The sequence below is a fragment of the Lathamus discolor genome, chromosome 2, assembly GCF_037157495.1.
Source record: "Lathamus discolor isolate bLatDis1 chromosome 2, bLatDis1.hap1, whole genome shotgun sequence".
NCBI lineage: Eukaryota > Metazoa > Chordata > Aves > Psittaciformes > Psittacidae > Lathamus > Lathamus discolor.
The window spans coordinates 82,905,298-82,923,915 of NC_088885.1; the positions used below are offsets into that span (position 1 = coordinate 82,905,298).

An 18,618-nucleotide genomic window follows, 5' to 3' on the forward strand; every position below is an offset into this window, starting at 1 on the left:
AATGACCCTCTGAAAGCTACTATTTTCAGGCTCCACAGTTACTTTGTTTGTTTTATAAACAGGAGTGACTGGATATTTTGTAACTATTTTCGATACTAAGTAACAAGTTAGCAGGTTACGTAACTGTCTGGAGCAGAACTGTCTAGTAGGTTGGGTAGTTAGGTTTTAGGGTACTTCATGCAGGAGATGGTGCACAAGTTTACAATAAACCTGCCTTCTTTAGAGTTTAAAAAATAGAACAACAACAACAAAAAGAAAAACAAAATAAAAACCAAACCCACAAAAAAAAAAACCCAACAAATAAACAAAAAAAAAAAAAAAAAGAAAAAAACAAGGGGGGAGAATAAACAAACAAAACCCCAACAAGAAAACTCCCAGCAATAAAATACATAATAATAAAACCTAAAACCAGAAGAAAACAACAACAGTAACAAAGAAAACATCAACCAATCAACCAAACAAACAAAAAACTCAAAAAACCCCAACAACCTCTTGTATTTTCTGCAGATCAGGAGTAAATCTAAATTCCAGGATGTGCCACTTTCTGGGATGAGCAGTAGTTACTGTGTAAGGCTGCAGTTAATTCAGATTCCTTTCTCAAGCTATGTCAGATTAATAAAGTGTATCAGTGTGCATTAACTCTCATTAAACAAGATGTGTAAGGGGCTTTCTGGGGCTGCCTACCTTAGCATGTACTACAGTTAATAGGATTCTTCCTATCATGTTCAAAGAAGCAGGTCCTTAAACACATCTCAGCAGACAAAATATATATATATATAGTATATATATAGTGTGTATATAAATATAAATTATATATATGCACACAAATAAACTACCCTGTCATGTCTTAAATTTTCCTTTCCCAAAAAAACAAACAACACACAACTCTGTTTAATATTAAAGCCTTATATAAAATTCTGATATACAACTAAATAACAGACCGAAACACATACTGAGGTTCCATTTTGCTGTGGCAGAAGGCTTCTATCCTGTCCACCAGATAAAACATTTCATTCTGGCCCTGTGAGAGTTGGAGGGAGATCTGTTACCAAAATGGAAGGTCAGAATGTGAACTATGGGTGTATGTTCCATGAATTATTGACTGAGATTTTTTTCTAGTAATAGGATAAATGCTTTCAGAAAGAGAACTAGCACAGCAAGAGGTTTGCAGTGTTACTTTCTCTCAGTGTGCTAGAAGAAGCAGGGGAAGACTGGCATCATTTCATTGTTTATTTTAAGGAATGAGCCTTTTATACAAAGATTTAGATCCATTATCACTATAGGCACTGACCATACCAAAGTAAGAGCAGATAGGAAATGTATTGCTTTGCCACTTCAGATTACAAATCAATAACTTCAATAATGTATTTAATCTGTGTACATGGTCAGAGCTCAACAATGACTGTCTTTTCTTCTGTATCTATTACTGAGTGCATCTCCTGTTTCAGCTTTCTTGTATCCTGCCTTCCCCTTTACACTGAAGAAAACAGTGTCAATCAGTGCACATTACCAAGGACTTCTCATGACTCACTGCAGTGAGTCAACCACAGCATTCATCATGAACCTAGGGCACCTATTCCTGACAATCACTTTCAGTATCAGACAACAGACTTCTTTGTTCATCACCTTTTCCACATTTATGTTTCTCTTATGCACAGCCAGTGCCTGAAGAAAGCTAGATAAGGAGAGTATATGGTTTGGGCTTGGTTTCTTTGTTGTTGAGGTTTGGGAGGTGTGGAGAGTGTCAGCCCAATATATGTTCTGTTCTTGGTTTAAAACAAAAACATGGGGAAAAAAGCTTAGTGTTCTGGGCACTCAATAAATGTAATCCCCATGAGCAGACTTCTTCCCATCTGGATTAGAAAGATGAGAGCAGCCAAGGCTTGCCCTTTTACCAGTCTATGACAAAATTATAGGATACAATAGCTTTTACTTGGATAGTACATAAAAATAATTTACAACCTTATTAATAGCCGATAACTGCTGATGAATTTCTGTGATGTGGATGCTAAAAACATTTTCCTGAAGCAGAAAGTTTAGGTTGTAAAGTTATTAGAGCAAATGATTTGATTTTTTTTTTTTTAGGTAAAATATTGATTATTTTTTAAAATTTTTTGTGTATTAAAATAGTATAAAATTGGATGCATCTCAGTCCATAGAAAAGTATTCATACCAGGGTATGAAGTGGGTTAACATTTCAGCATGAAATAAGAATGTATGATATTTTTACAAATGTTTTTGTTCTGCAAGTGAAACTAATTTAGTTTAACAACATTTTTAAGCACAAATGTTCCTTCATAGAGGAAAATATTGACTAGTTCTACCTATTGACAGATAAATCAAGCTAAATAGATTGTTTGCTAGATTGGATGCTGGATTCATTGACCTTCAAATCTGTCATGTTTTGCAACATGTATTCAATTGTCTCACAGCAATACACTTTTCTTTATTCTCTACTGATGTAATGTGTGGACTATTGTCAAACAAGGTAATGGTTCTTTCACCGAAGTATGGCATGCAGGTAGGAGGGGAGGAGAGAAGTAAAGGTTGTTTTAATTAAGTTCCCAGTTCTCTCTCAGACAAGTTGCTTATCTCACCATAAATTCATCACCACAGAGCTCAACTATTCCTAGTATGCTGTCTTCAGAAATGTATTATTTATGGATGCAGTCATGGAGTAACTCAAATATCTTGAACAATTCCATGACAGGAATTCAAAAGGAGTATTACAGCTTCTCTACATTTTCTAGTAGTCCTTTTGTGAGGTGAGAAAGTGATTAAAGTTAAATGCACCATGATCCCTGTTACTGCACATCTGTGTTCAGATGATATTTCTTAAATCACCCCATCTAAATCAGAGTGCTCTGTCACTGCAGTCAGAGCATATAAGGAAAGAAGCATAGCTATTGAAGAAAGAAAAGGCAATCAGCATGATGAACAGGAAAAAGTTAATAACTAAAACAGAACTGGTCTGCTACATCCCATTTAACAGCTCCCTAAAACAAAGTATTATTGGATTACATTTTCTCAGTCAGGGTATTTGTCTGAAATTCTAGAGCCATCTAGATGGGATTAAATAGGATAATAGTGTTCCCCATGACAACAAACATAAAATCCAGTGACTCAATGAGAGATGGTGTGTGCGTGTATGTGTGTGTTTTGGGGGTGATCCTGTTTGTGGATGCATGTTTGTGCATGTACATGCAGGCATGTTCCCTTGTGTGTGATGACCTTTATAGGCTTGAGTGATTCAACTGCATTTCTGTCGTGACCTTTTATTCTGTATGCACACAAACACATTAAATACTTATCATTGTGAGGCAGAGCGAAGCTATGAGTTTGGAGCACTGGTAACAATTGTGTCTAAGCAACTCCCTAGTAAAGTTCAGATGTGGTTTCAGAATAGAACAGAAGTAAAGGATGCACACATGCACTCATACATACGCACAAAATATGCTGTGGGTTATTTATGTTATGCCTGGTATTGATTATTACCAGATGGGAGGGAAAAACAATAGCTGACAGATCAACCATATGGATCTGCTTTAATTTACCCTGAGTTATAGGTTTGTAATTCTTCCCCCTCCCTTTTTGGTTCAGAAACCAATGTTTTGCTAAGGGGGAAAAAAAATAAAAAAAAAATAATTAAAAAAAAATTAATCTTATTCTAAGAAGCACATTTCCATCAAAAGCCTCCTAATGCTACACTCAGGGATTGAGCTATCTTTCTTTACAAGAACTGCAGTTCCGGCACCACTTCCTAAAGCCACAGTCAGTACCATGAGCAGATTTTGTTACAGACCAATGAACAAAAAGTGTTTCAATACTGATGAGCCCTGCAGACAATAGATCCTAACTGAAGAAACTGTTTAAGATTCTGCTTTTCACAAAGCTGTTTCAGCACACCTCATATAACATACCAACAAAAAATCCAGAGACAGCAGTTGTCAAGGCATCACTCTATTCTGAAAACTGGGAGCCCTCAGCAGTGCTTTGAGTTTCAAAGCCTTGGCTCTGGAGACTTTCTAAATAGCTGCTCTTCCTACAAGAGTCAGATATAGCAGGAGCTACAAACTCTCTCAAAGCAACAAAGGAGTCTCCCCACCCAGCTGTGACCTTCTGAGACTTGTGCATTATGCATTAGAAGGCCAGAGTGTAAATGGATACTTCAGAAAGGCTTAAAGGAAAAAAAAAAATAAATCTAATTGACAAAAAAAAGCTTTTTGGTCTTTCTGCAAAAAGTGGATTTAAAACAATGTATTTTCTGTACAGTTTAACCTTTAATTTCTATCATTTTGATTTGCAGCCACCTCCACCCCACTTCTAAGGGCAAAGCACAAACAGCCCTCTATTGCTGATCGGTTTTATTTATATAGAGAGACCATTATAGTTATCTAACCTTTCTGCTTTTCAAATCCATCACTTATGCCTACTGCCAAACAAGTTGCAGATTTTTCAGTGCTCTCTAAAACCATAAAAGAGCTCTAAAAGGAGTAGCACAGCCAAACAAACAACATGTAGACCTGAGACAGAAAAAACAGGGATGATGCAAGCTAGGAAATCAGCACTAGAAAGAGATGTACATCATGTTTCAATGTGTTATTCATATCTTCTGAAGGTTACAGGCAGATTCCAGCCTCTCTGGCACTAAAATGCATGAATGCTTCCTCTCAGTTCTTGAGTCAAGAACTGTGATAGCTGGAGCTTGTGACTGATACGAGTTTTGTCCCTTGATTCTGTGACTCCTTCTGTGCAATCTTGGACAACCAGAGGATTTTATTCAATTTTCTTACCCCTATATTGTAATAAATGCTAATTCATGCACAGCAACTGCTACGGGAATTAGTAAAGCATTTTAAAACTCCTAGTTAAAAGCCATGCTCCATCTAGTCTAGCTCTGCCTGGACATAACTCTAAAACCACAAAGAAACTGAGAAGGTTGCACCCAATCTGGTAAACTATTCTCAGCCGAAAATTTAATAGCCTGCTGGAACAAATGGCAAAAGCCTTGCTGATTTTAACACAGTTAGGATTTCACCCACAAAACAAATTCTTAATGGAAGTCATACACTTCAAACATTTGCACACTATAGCCCTGTACTTTCAGTTTCAGAAAGGTTTTTGTAATTCATGCATGACTGCTGTTATACAAAAGAATATTAAATAAAATGTCAGTGTTCAGTGAAACCTGTATAAAATACAGTAGTTGGCTTTAAAATCATGCTTTCTGTAAACAAAACTATATTTAAATTCAATGGCTGTTTAAGCAAGAAATTTGCTTTCTATTATCATTTTTGGCAAAAGCTTAACACTCTCTGCAACACATATAATCAATGTCAAGAGACATGCTTTAGAAAACATGAAGCCATTTGTTGTATTTCCCCTTTCTCAGACATATGAATTCACTTTAAAAGAAGGAAAGTTACAGATGCCTTCCTGAAGGTGAGTAACAAAGCCTAATATGTGAGTTCTTCTCTTGGGAGTGGAAACTCTAGCTGAGATTATGTGTGTGCCCAGGACTAATGTTTATACCTCTGTGGAGAAACAGGATGATATCCTGGTGATGCAGCCTTAGTAATCTTCTGAGAGTGACACTATTGTTCATTATCGGAGAGTGTTGGCCCTTATTTCCAAGTGGTCCCTGTGGAGCCACGCTGACAGAAGCTCGGAAAGAGGCAAAGCTGTACAGAGGCCATTTAGCTTCAGTCTAAGGATAATGCATTCATGCATTACCTCTGGGCTTGCAGGGTGGAACAGCTCCTAGGATGCAAGGAGGGATGGTTTAGATTCAGTCAGTGTTGTGATGCATAGGAGGAAAAACAGACTTAGGGTGTTATATAAAATATATACAAAAGGGTGCATTGGGAACCAGGGTTAAAGTCTTAACTTCAGCCATAAAGCATAAGCACAAATCAAATGAATTTCCCTAACAGAAGACAGAAAATTTACTTTCTTCGGAAAGCAGCTTGGAGAGCAAACTCAGTACAGAGCAGGTCAAGGTAGATTTCTTTCAGGTCTATGGATGTGAAAATCTAAACATTTACCCTGAGAAGTCAAACTCAGTAATGCTAGGTTTCACACTGCTTTCACCAAACCAGAAAATGTAAGCAACCCTTGATAAACAGCTTTGCTCCTAAGTTTCCCCTCTGCATTTTAACTCTAAGTTTCAGGCATATCTAGCCAATGGTAGGTAAATAATCAGAATACCTGAGTGGGATCTCAATGGCAGTGTAGATGCAAGTCCTCCCATGTAGAGTACAGGCAAAGGTCATATAATTCACTTACTTGAGATTCTATATATGATGTACTCCACAAATGTTCAGATTACAATTGTATGGATAGAGCCCCTGGGTGCAGTTTGAGTGTATTCAGTAGCTCTTATGGGTTTCTTAGCTCCTTCTTTATCAGGAAGAAGTAATACCACTTCTGACATCAAGCAAACATGCTACTTACATGATCATATGCCAGTATAATACGCAAACTTGAGGATGCTTCTATAAATAAAGCTATATAAGAAATTTTGGGCTAGATTAGTTATACTGGTTTAATCCGAAGGTGTGCACCTGATTTGTAAAAAACATTCTTATGCTGCCTAAAGCCCTGCCTTGGTGCTTTGACATACGTGTGACAGAAGATTAAAATTAGTAAACCCAGGTGTTACTCTGCACCTTCCTCACAGATGCTGCTAGGTAGTGAAATAGACCTAAATTGAAGTTGTGGGCAATAACCCCTTCAACCATCTAGTTTTAATCCATTGCACAAATCTGCTGGATACCATAGAAGCAGTTATATTGTCCAAAAGTGCTTTTGTCAGTATAGCTCATTTCACACATCAAACCACTGCAAACTATGCTAAGCCTAGCACTTTTTTTGCTAGTATAACTGTGATTCCATTAATAGGGTTTTATCAGGAAAGTTATCCAGTAAAGCTATCCGTAAAGCCAGGTCTTTCATTAGGAATGAAACTGCTAACAAGTCTGACATTCAAATTACCATTACTAGTCAGCTGAGTTATCCTGCTGAAATGAATGGCCCATTTGGACCCCTCAGAACTACTGCTGCAAGCTCTTTGCTCTGCCCCCTGTGATTCAGGCTTCTGAGGCTTTTTTTGTCGTTGTTGGGTTTTTTTTTTTGTTTGTTTGTTTTTTGTTTTGTGGGGTTTTTTTTGTTTTTTTTTTTTTTTTAACCAGAACCCATAAAAACATCATATTTTCCAAAATTTCGAGGACCAAGCTATTGCTATAAAATGGTACTTGGAATGATCTGCTACCACTCTCAGACCTATTCCAGGCACATACCTGCAATAGCCTGGAAAATTCTCTAGGTTACCTGGAAAGTTCCCAAGCTCCCACTCAGCACAAGAAAACATAGTAAGAGAAAGAGCAATCTAATGGTTAATGCTCATGTTCTCCTACATGACTTCGGGCAAATATTGTTATTTTCTTTGCTGCAGCTTTCCCACTGGTGAAAGGGGATAGCCCTCTTCCTCTTACCAGCCTCCTGTGATGGACCATGCAGCTCACTGCATGAGTAGGGAGAGTAAAAATTAGGCCCTCTTTTTCAAGTGCTTTGAGAAAAAAATAGCAAAATAATGTTGATCAAGAGGCTGCTAACAAAACCACTGTAAAATACACCAATTGTGTTATTTCTGGATGCGGCTGTACTGGTTTCAATCTTTTCAGCTGAAAGGTGCAGAAGTCCTGCTGAAGTGGTCATAGGGACTCTTAGATGAGGCTATGGCTACATGATCAAAGAAGCCATGCTGCAGGTATACACTTGGACCAGAAAAAAAGGTACTATGCCAGTTCCTGAGAAAGCAGCAGACTGCATTTGAAAGCCTGTGAAAGCAGCAAAATGCATGCTGGAAGAAAGACATTTGATCATGTCAGAAACATAGCCCTGACTCATCCAAGGAAGCTTTGGGACTGCTCCAAGCTGTACTCAAGTCACATGATGGCTTTGCTGCCTGTTGAAAATCAGGACAGCTCTATTTGCCTTGTGTTAACTGGTCCACATGTCCCTTGCCTACATGTGGTCTCATTGCAGCTGTTTACTAGGATGTCCATTTTGCAGGGAAAAAAAAAGGGGGGGGGGGGGCGAATATTACACAAAGTAAATCCATAGAATTGGGTTAAAAAAAAACCAAAACAAAAACTAAAATCAACAAACACGGGCTTCCAGGGTAATCAACCCCCTGGTTTCTTCAGACTTACCTGTTAATGTGGTAGACAGTGGATTACAGTAGATAGGTATTTCCAGATTCCGAAAAGACCTTCAAAAATCAGACGTTAGTAAATAAATGTAGGCAGCAGGAGGGGGCTCTTGCTTTCCCACAAGAAATGAGAAATAAAATGCACAGGAAGAGGCCCGACCTTCCCCTTCCATGGACACTAACCTGCCACAGAATTACAGTCTGTCTCACTTGTTTCATGCAGACAAAGAGTAATGCCCGTGAATGGAGACATCCTGGCCTAAACTCTTCCCTGCTTGCTTTCATCAGCCACAGCCTGCTCACCCAGGGTCTGAGTAATGCTGTGTAATTGATGGCTAGTCACACGCTGGATCATCACAGCCTGGTAAGTAACAGTATTCAAGGCAGCTGGAAAGAAAGTTATTCTCATTAAATAAATAGGACCAGAATTAGGAGGCAAGGATTTTAACTATAGCTAGGTGTTTCTAATGCATGTTTCTGACAGGTCATTCACATGCACTAAATGCTCCAAGATGTGCAAAAATGTACACGTATTTAAGACAGCTGGATCTCTGTGCCATCAAGTGTTTCTGAGTCTGCATTTTTCCTTACTATCTTTTGTTTACCAGGACAATGCAAGGATTCTTGAAGGTTACAGAAAAAGATGGCAGGAGCATTTTCTCAGGGACATTCACATAAACCTACTTTTTGATTTATGAGAGCTGGAGACTAGAAAAAGCCACAAGAAGGCATAAGGCAGACTAAGGCAAAAATGCAGAAAACAGATCAGGCTTACTGCAAGGTCTCAAGGATAAATGAATACTGTTAAGCTTTACCTTTTCAGTTCAATATAGCTGTCACAGATTAGCTACTTGCTGGGTTTCGCCCACACATGACCAGAAATGTGGGTGAAACATTTGGAAGTTTCACTTTGAGACAGTTTTAAGACAAATTCAGAGCCAGATATAGTGACATTCTCAGACTTAACTCGAGAGCTTATTACTCAGGCCCCGTTCAGATAGTACAGAATTTAGATAAACAGTGCAAGCTCACAGGTACCAAATCAAAGAAAGCAAAAACTTCTGTGCCCTTTCATTCTTCTCTTTTTCTTTTTCTTTTCTTTTTCTTTTACTTTTTTTTCTTTTTTTTTTTTTTTTTTTCTTGTTTCAAGCTCACTCTGCTGGCTTTGTACAATGCACAGATCAGACTGATTTATGAATTTTACAGAAATAGTTCTTAATATAAACCCAAGATATTTGTGCTTATCTCTCTGGGCACTGTTCTGCACTCCCTCCGCTGATTGCATTCCAGCAACTCTCTGCTTTCAGAGCTCTCCATACAGCATGTATGGCTTTTGGTAAGCAATAAGTACTTTGGTCAGAGAGGTTTTCAAACACACAGGAGAAAAATGCCTTGATACGTTTGATTATTTGCATCACAGGGCTAACCCAGCAGATAAAATCAGGTAACTCTGATAACCAGGCCAGGTTTAACCTTTTTGTCTTCTTTCTCTGGCTATGCTTTCTTTTCACTGAACCAAGACACAAGCTATGTCTCCTCAGGTGACTGGGTGGGGGGAGGCACGGAAAAAGTGTTGAGTTCCTCAACCTGATGACAGATTTTGGCCGGTGCCGAAAATTATGTTAGTAGCAACTGGCCTATGTTACATCAAAATCATTTCTGTCTAAGCTTCACAGCATACATTAAAGTAACCTGGTTTCTAAAATAACATAGTTTTTTCATGTAGCACCTGGAACAAAAGGGAAAACAAACAAAACTGTTCTTTCACTTTCTACCAGGCCAGTGATACTAAACAGCTTACTAAACTATGCTAAGGGTAGAAGTCACATATTGATTTTGTCTACTTTGTTTTCATACTTATGGAAAGCTGTGGGTTGAATGTTCGTAAATATTTCTTTGCTTATCAAATAACAGTCTTCCATAAATAATCTCTAGTGAATGTCTTTTGATGGTAAAAATGACACTAATAGCAGTGCAAATAAATGAGAAACAGACTTTAAATTCTCATTGAAAATAAGAGACTGTATTAACGCAGACATTGAAAACAATTGTGAGTGAATAAAAAAAAAAATCTCTGTTTAATTACATAGATGATATTTAAGCCTAGAAGAAATTTATTGTGCAGTATTTGTAAGGTACATATTGTTCTTCAAAGTGCTTTATGAATTTTAAAATTCAGATACTAAAATGCTCTGAGGTCCTTCATTTCCTATTCTAAATTATTTAAATTAGGAAGCCTCATTAGAAGCAAATTGTACAGACTTCTAAGAAAATAACTTGTTTTTTCATGGATAAAGAAGAAGCAAACATAAAAGGTAACATTAGGTGTCCAAAGCTCCAGCCTCCCACTTGCTCAGGTTTAGATCAGACTAAACTACCTTTTCCTCTTCTGCAATGTTTTGAGTGATAGTGGGTCTTACAGTAGAGGTATTGCTGTGAGTTTCCAACAGTCACTCTCTCCGGTTGTTAAGAAACTGTGTCTTCAGCACACAGAAGCAGCAGTCTTTACCATGACCAGTGCCATTTTAATTCCTTATGAAGTGTTTCAACAGTACCTAGATACCCATAGGCTCACAAAATCATAGAATCACAGAATGGTTTGGGTTGGAAGGGACCGTTAAAGATTATCTGGTCTAACCAAAGACAATTGTCCGGTAGTGGAATTTGTTCCTAATGAATAAGTCTGCTGGCAACAAGTAAAGTCACAAAGAATAAATGTGCCATTTTTGGCTGAGAAATGGTCTCAGCCATTTTATTGAGACCTTGTAACTCGCCCACGTTTTAAAGAAACCGAGGAATAAACCAGAATGGGTGGCTGAACATCTTCTGTTGAGCCTAGAGGCAGTTTTGAGCAACTGACAGACTAAGAGTTCTAATTCAGAAAACGTTTACACCCCAGCGCCTGCTGCCCAGAAAAACACTTCAGAAACAGCTTCAGAGTACTCAGATCAGAGGCTGCAAGCAGGAAGTAGCCACATCATAAGTCTCAAAGGGTACTAAGTAGGTCAAATGTTTACTTAGACTCTCAGATGGGATTCATAACCTGTGTAGAGCATCACAAATACAAGGAGAGCACAACTTGAGTTAGATAGCTTTAAAGGTATCTTGGAAAGGCCTTTGTCAACCACAATGACTACAATATTGGCACATCCTTAGGTTGCACGAGTTTTCAGAAGAGAAAATGCACATTTGACAATACACTAACTCCAGAGTATCTGTGCTGGAAAGGGCAATGGCACTCCAGTGTCCAGCCGGGATTTTACTCACAAATACCAAGTTGGAAGTAAGATTTACTAAAAATAGGATGTCAAGAACTGTACCAAACAGATGGTTTTTGAGTGTGCCCAGTAAAAACTAGAGTTATTTGGTTTTGGCCAAGTTTATCTTTCAGTCATTACAGCATTAAAGCAAGCAGTTCTTAAGAAATGTAAAAGCACACATTTCAAACAAACCCCTCACAAACCGAAAGGGCAAGGTCTCACAGAAATCTCTATATATACCGTACTTAGTTTGCCATTTTTGTTCTTATTTCTTCTTTATTATTTTTTCAACTTTTGTTTTCAAAGCAAATTTCTGCTCCCACACATTCTTTGCCCATTATTCACCAGCTACCTTCCTATAACAATAGTTAAGAGGAGATTTATGTCTAATTTGCTCAAATCACTGTATTCATAGAATTATGAATAGAAGTACAGAGTATAAAAAATAAATAAAAAGAAGAAGCAAAGTGATTTTTTTTTATATTAAAAGAATGTTGGTGGTTTTTTGATTCCTTAAGTCACGTATAACTTTGTTATCACAGATTCTGAGACTGTGACAGCACTTTTAAAAAGCAACTTCTAAATAAGTTAAAATAATGCTATACAGCAAACTGAAATGAAGTAAGGAGTCACATCTTCTGTAGGTATAAGCCTGCAAAATTCCTTTCAGGTCAGTTGTCTTACACTGATCTGATGAGAAAGTGGTAGTAGGGAGAGTTTAATCCCTTTCTGCATCATTCTTTCCTTCTTCTGCTACACTCCTGTCCTTTCATCACCTCTTTTTGACTTCTAAGACTTAAAGTCAGAAATATTTTCAGGAAGTTTTCATAATGCTGATGACACTTCAAATAAGTTACAGGGGGCAGAGAGAGGGATATTAACTAGGTAACTAGATTAACTAGGTAACTATATTTGTATGCCTTACGTCAAAAAGCAATTAACTGCTGTTAACAGGAAACCTAACAGATTGGTGCCTTGCAAAAGTATATATGACTATTGCTGTGTGACTGTATTAAGAAGAGCATTTTGCCCGCTAGAGAAGCTACCATATTACTGTACAAGAAATAATTTACTTTGAACCCATCTTTTTAAGTCTGCAGCTGGTCTCAACCTTTTTCCATAATTATTTTTGACAACTCTGTCCCTCCTACAGCCAAGTCCAAAGCAATGCAGTGGAAAAAGGATTGCATTTACACCAAGAAAATGTGTAGTAGTATATCCTCTTGTCTATCTGACCCTTCTCCCTTTCCTCCTGTCCAGAAAGCCCCAGACCTGAGGGCATAAAAGAGAACAAAAGTAGAATATCCACTGTTCTAGAACCACAGAACACCTATCCACTCCAGTGACAGTGGTGTCTGGCTTGATATTGGAGCATTTCTCACCTTCTCCCCACACCCATGTAGTTTCTTCTCAGTGTAAAATGATCATCCCAGACAGATCCATTTGACAGTTACTCCTTAGCAGCTACTTTGGACTGTAAGACTGGCTAAAAGCTAAAAGCAAGTGGTCCAGCACAGTCCACATCCACATCTAGTTTACAACAGTACTCATTTTGATGCTATTGCTTCTAGCTGCAGTGGTATCTGATACTGTGGTAACACTCAGAAATCACTGGAGGCCTTGGGAGTTTGTCCTTGTAGGTTTTCTGAAGGCTGGACCTCTGGTACTTGGGGAGGAGGGAGACGGATGGTGGGTGAACCCCTGCAGGGCTTCAGGTTGCACAGCTCAGAGGCAACCCAAATACAGCAGCTGTAAATTCAACATCTTTCACTCTCCTCCCCAGAAGACTCCCTTACCTGCATCAGAAGTCACATGTTTTATATAACTTCATATTCCCTTCATGGAAAGCAGATCCATGCCTTTCCACTTAGCTGAGGCTCGAGGAAATTACACAGCCCTTCTTCCTCCATTTTGCTTTCAGTAATACTATCAAATGTTTTGAAGTCGCCGGTTCCAGCAAATGAAAGACACTGACGCAAAGCTTTACCTACTGATTATCAGGTTTCCCTCTAACATAGCTGATAGGTTTCTCACATACTCAATTGTATTTAACTAAAAAAGTAGTACAGGAAAACTGCTGCAGAAACCTGACACATTAAGGGAGTGCAGGAACCGATAGACAATACAAAGGCTAAAGATCAATTGCTTTAAGAACAACTGATGAGATCATTCACTTATGAAATAGCAAGCTTGACAGCAAGGATCAGGTGTCCCTGAACTGGCTCCTGAAGGGTAACCATACCAGGTAATTAATATCAGCCCTCAGAGAGGCTAACATTTCTGTTCAAGTTGCATTTCCTTCTGCTATCAGTGAGCTTTTCTGCAGGCTCAAGGCACAGCAGAGCAGAACAAGAGGGAGTGTAGCGCTGTTACTATACAGGCTGCATTGTCTGCAGAAGCACACTGCTAGCTGGTAGTGGAAAAGGCAACAAAGAGACTGCTGGAGGGTCACTTGGAAACAGAAAAAATAATAAAAAAGAAAATGCCAGAGCTGTAGCACTGGATATGCTAGCTATTACAACTTGGCTCAGGAAACAGAGAACTTTCCAGGGACATATCCAGCTTTTGCAGGACACTGTGCTCTCCGAAACACAGAACAGTGTTTGCCATGCCCTGTCACACTATTCATGGCAATCTTGCCTGTTTTATCCTCTGCTTTTCTGAAGAGAAGGGTAAAAAGAAGCATCCCAAACAGCTGTTCCAAAATATAGAAAATGCCAACTAAAAACAGAAAAAGTAATTAAAACCTAAGGCCAGCTTAAAAAACATGTTGGAAGTCATACAGCTGCAGTCTTCAAAGGCTTGCTTTTTTTCTGGAGAGGGGTGGAGAAGAGAGCTTTGATTTAAACACTACCACCAGCACCACAATGGATCATTTGATCTTTTGGTTGCTCCTGTTTTATTTTAATTAATGTTTCTAAGTACTGACTTAAAGTCAATCCAGCTTTATTAAAGGTTCGTTGCAGGATTAAGAGGGACTTGAAACAAAGCCCGATACAATCAGCAGAGACAAGTTCAAAATGGCCACTCAGCAAATAAAAAGCATATCATGCTGGTTGCGCTTTGAGTGAGTGACCAGCCAATAAAATTAGGCAGCATTTCTAAACACTGTGTTGGGGAGAGTGTTCCCCCTGGCAGTGAAAATATTTTAAACTCCTAGTTAATAGGCTCTGGTGCCACGTCTGAAATATCCCTTTCCATCTTCTTTTAAGAGAACATGAATTTGTTTAAGGTTAGTATTAAATAGGTCTTGCATGTGTTTCCATCAAGTATGCAGTCATTACCCAAGCTGAATGCAACATACATTAGCAACCTCGTACCATTTCATTCCACACTTTTGCCAGATTTGCAGGCTCAGAAACAGCAAGATTTCCTAGTTGAAGGGGGTGCCAAGGCTCTAACATAATATAGACTGTACATTCTTCTCTACATGCAGCATGTACAGGACACAGAAGGAGCAAGGCTTGTGAAGACAATGGGCTTATTTTAAATTGTGCAGAATCAGTAGCTTTTCTAATCCTTCCAGATAGGTTGCATCCAGCTGACAGCCTGCTTTAGTGGTACTAAGACAGTGTCTAGGAACTTAGTAGTAGTTAATATGGATTAGGATCCAACCCATTTATTTCACACTCCATTAGAAGCACAAGAATCTGAGATCCTTTATGAAGAAGCCCTATAGTTTGCCTTATTCCCAGCTGAGACAAGACAGCATGTCACAGATATCAAAATTGTGCCCTCCTCCCTTCCAGAGGGAATGTTATCAATGCCATACATGCTGAATTGCTCAGACCATTTCTATAGTACTGCCTCAGAAGTTCAGTGCTTCCAGTTTCTGCAGGTTTTGAAGATGAGAAAGAGACACTAAAACTATACATGATTTCACACCTTGGAAAGCACCATTATTCCTTGTGGAAGCTTTTTCACACTTCTGGAGTGGTCAGCTGGGAACAGAGGAGCCATCCTGTGAAAGATCTGGATCCATTCTTGAGGGAGTGATGGTGTTAGCAGGAAAGAATGTGCAGAAGAACAGTGTGGCCACGGGTGCTAGTGTATGGCAGATCCAGGATCAGCTGGTAAGGCTCATTGTTCCTCCACTTCATTCAGCACAGCTAGTTCCCTCTCATTCAAACGGGCAACAGTTCACAGCTGTGTATATATTACCCTAATTCACTCTTTCCCCTTGGAGTGTGTCTACGGGTATCAGGGGGCCTCCATTGCATTAGTGCTGCTACTAAAGCAAGACAGTACTTCCAGAAATGCACTTCAGTTCTGAATCCTGCAGGCATGCTTTGGTTACTTTTGTCCACTTAATGAGAAAATAATCTAAGGCCCAGCTGGAGTAAGTCAGCACAGAACCAAAGAGCCTAAGGAAACAATGCCAGTTTACCTCGGTGAGAATCTGGCCCAAGGGATTCATAATGGATGGAGATTCCTACTCAAGAGGTTAGAACAGCTCAAAATGCCAGCATTTATCCCCCACTTTCACAGTTCAGACACCTTCTGCCAAATGGTAGGAGCAGCTGGACTTCTCTTTCGAATCCATAGTTAATTCCCTAAAGCTGCATTGAAATGAAGCCCACAAGACAGATCAATATCTTCCACTGCTTAAACTTCAAATTGTAATGAACAAGGATCTTTCTTAGGAAGAAATCAAACAATCAAAGTTACAAAATATCTAGGAAATACACATTTTAAAACATTTTCTGTTTACTGGCTATGATATAAACAAATTTATCCCTGATTGTGACACTTAATTCTTTTTAATTCAGGGCAGGGGTGAATAGTAGAAAAGAGATAATAATTACAGTCTGAGACTTGTATGACTTGTGCTAACTAAAAGAGAAAATTATGAGTTATTATCAATAGACAGAGATATTATGACTAAGTCAAAATTTACAAATTTACACAAATCAGTGAATAACCAGAGCTATGGGTGATAGATGTAGGCCATTTAAATTCTGAATTTCTAAAGCTTGAACGTGGTATCTTTCCTCCTAAAACAAACAAATGAACAAACACCACAGAAATACCTCATCTCTAGAAATAAACATGGGAAAACACTTTTCCAGAGAAAGACGCTCAGTTTCTCAAACAGATGCACCTACAATGATAATTTTTGCAATGAAACAACTGTCATTTTACTACCCCACCAGTAAATAAACCAAAAGTACTTTCTGCTAAGAAACAACTCTTACTGAAAAATACTGTAGAATGTACACATACATTATATAGAGTACTCATTAAATCAAAATGGGCCTGGCTGTGTCTTTCAAAACTTGTGTTTGCGATACCAGGGATTCCTAAGACTGTCAGAGTTGGTGGGATTTGTAAAGGTAAAACTGCCTAACCATCAGGGAATGAGAAGCCAGATTACCTGCTTGACACAACTTCAAAGACTATGTGCATGCTCTGCTGCAAATTAAACTTCAAAAGAATCCCATAATCAAACAAACTGAACGTAAGAAGTATCCAAGGACAGCACAACAAAAGGCTGTTTTGCAGGGACAGAGAGAAAGAAAGGAATGGGGAATAATATAGTCAGCCCTCACAGGGAAAAGAATGCAAACGGAGAAAACAAGTGGAAAGTAAAGAATCCAAGTGTATTACAGCAAGGTAAAGAAGAGTGGGATGCTTTTTTAATTAACTGCATAAGCAAAAATGTTACACACCTCCTGCCCCAGACAGACCAACCAGCTGTTTCTCTAAAGGCTTCCTTTACAATTTAGAAAATCCTTGCCTTAGAAATTGCGGATCCTACTTATCAAAGTCCAGACAATATATATAGTCAGATTTACATGGTTTTGCTATTAGGAAAGTGTTTTTACTGAGTTCTTATTTTATTTATTCAGCCTGGATATACAATTAACAATAGTCCAGACCATACTCCTACTTTATACAGTAGGAATAATTTCACAGGATGCAACTCCACTGATACATTAATGCTGAATAAAAGTATTGTGTTTTCTAATCCATATGAGCATAACGTTGAAAGTTGGGTCTTTCTAATTTTGAGGGAAGGCATGAAGTTGATAATTTCAGTGGAGAGGAACTACAATATATGCTGTAATAGGGAGAACAGGACAAGGAGTTAGTAAATAGTGTGGCACAGCAGAAAAAGAAGGGCAGACTACTGGATGGGAAGGGGATAATTCTTCAGATTATGTCTGTCTGTTGACTGAATGTACGGTGGTGGAGTAGGCGCTTGGAGCACATCTGCCATATTAATGTCCTCCAGAAGGAATCTAGCCTACATACTCCAAACACATCATCAGTGCAAACAAACCATGGTAAGAGGAGATATATGGGAAAGTGACTTGACAAGTTCTTTCCTGATACAAATTTAAATATTAGCATGAGTGCACCCCTCATCGTCCTGAATGAAAAGCAGAACCAGAGCAGGGAAGGAGCAAAAGGGCTTAGGCTGGGAAATGAGGAAGCTGGAAGAAATGAGGCATAGCTGGGCACCACCAAGGCAAAGGCTTCTGCTGAGCTCTGAGTGACCTGTGCAGCAACCCAGTAATCACAGATTGTGCAGCTCCCCCGTCTCTGGTGGCTGTTCAAAACAACAGGAAGAAACCTTTTTCTGTTACCTTGTGTGGGAAAAGATCTGTGCTGTCTCTCTAGAGGATCCGGCCTTGCCAGATAAGGATGATTCTCTATCAGGGAATCTTTCTGGGGAAAAAAAAAAAAAAAACAATTAATAATCCAGAAAGCAATATCAGAGCAACTGCATCCAAAAACTATTACGGATGCTACTTGAGGCCATCAAAATTCAGTTTGGAGTAGTGATGAGTATTCCCTGTGCACATCTGAGGCCGGTGGGAGCATGGCTGAACATGTAAGTCTTTCAAACACAAGCATCTCTGTCAAACTAAATAAAACAAACCCAAGGGTCTTAAAAGTGCCCCTTCAAAGGAAGGTGTGTGCGTGGGGGTCAGGTGCCTTTGATACAGGCCAGATACGGCACAGGAATGTGCAATATCCTGCTTCCTTCAACACCAGGAAAATCAAAGAGTTAGAGATTGTCTCCTTGCTCACAGCTCCAAACCTTCCAACCAATGAACATTTTACTGAGGGGACCTCTCTCAGGCGACTGCTCCAGGTCCTTGGCTGTGCCTGGCTATCTGTGTAGTTCTGGATTTTTTC

At 38.9% G+C, this 18,618-nt stretch overlaps 1 long non-coding RNA gene across 1 annotated transcript; it reads right to left on the bottom strand.

Moving 5' to 3' along the window:
* Window positions 1-5,045: 5,045 nt before the first annotated feature.
* LOC136009279 (uncharacterized) lies at window positions 5,046-18,145 on the bottom strand. Its single transcript, XR_010610459.1, has 3 exons — window positions 18,063-18,145; window positions 8,214-8,272; window positions 5,046-5,760 (listed from the first exon to the last, which is right to left on the bottom strand). It is a non-coding gene; the product is annotated as an uncharacterized LOC136009279 (long non-coding RNA).
* Between the last annotated feature and the right edge of the window lie 473 nt (window positions 18,146-18,618).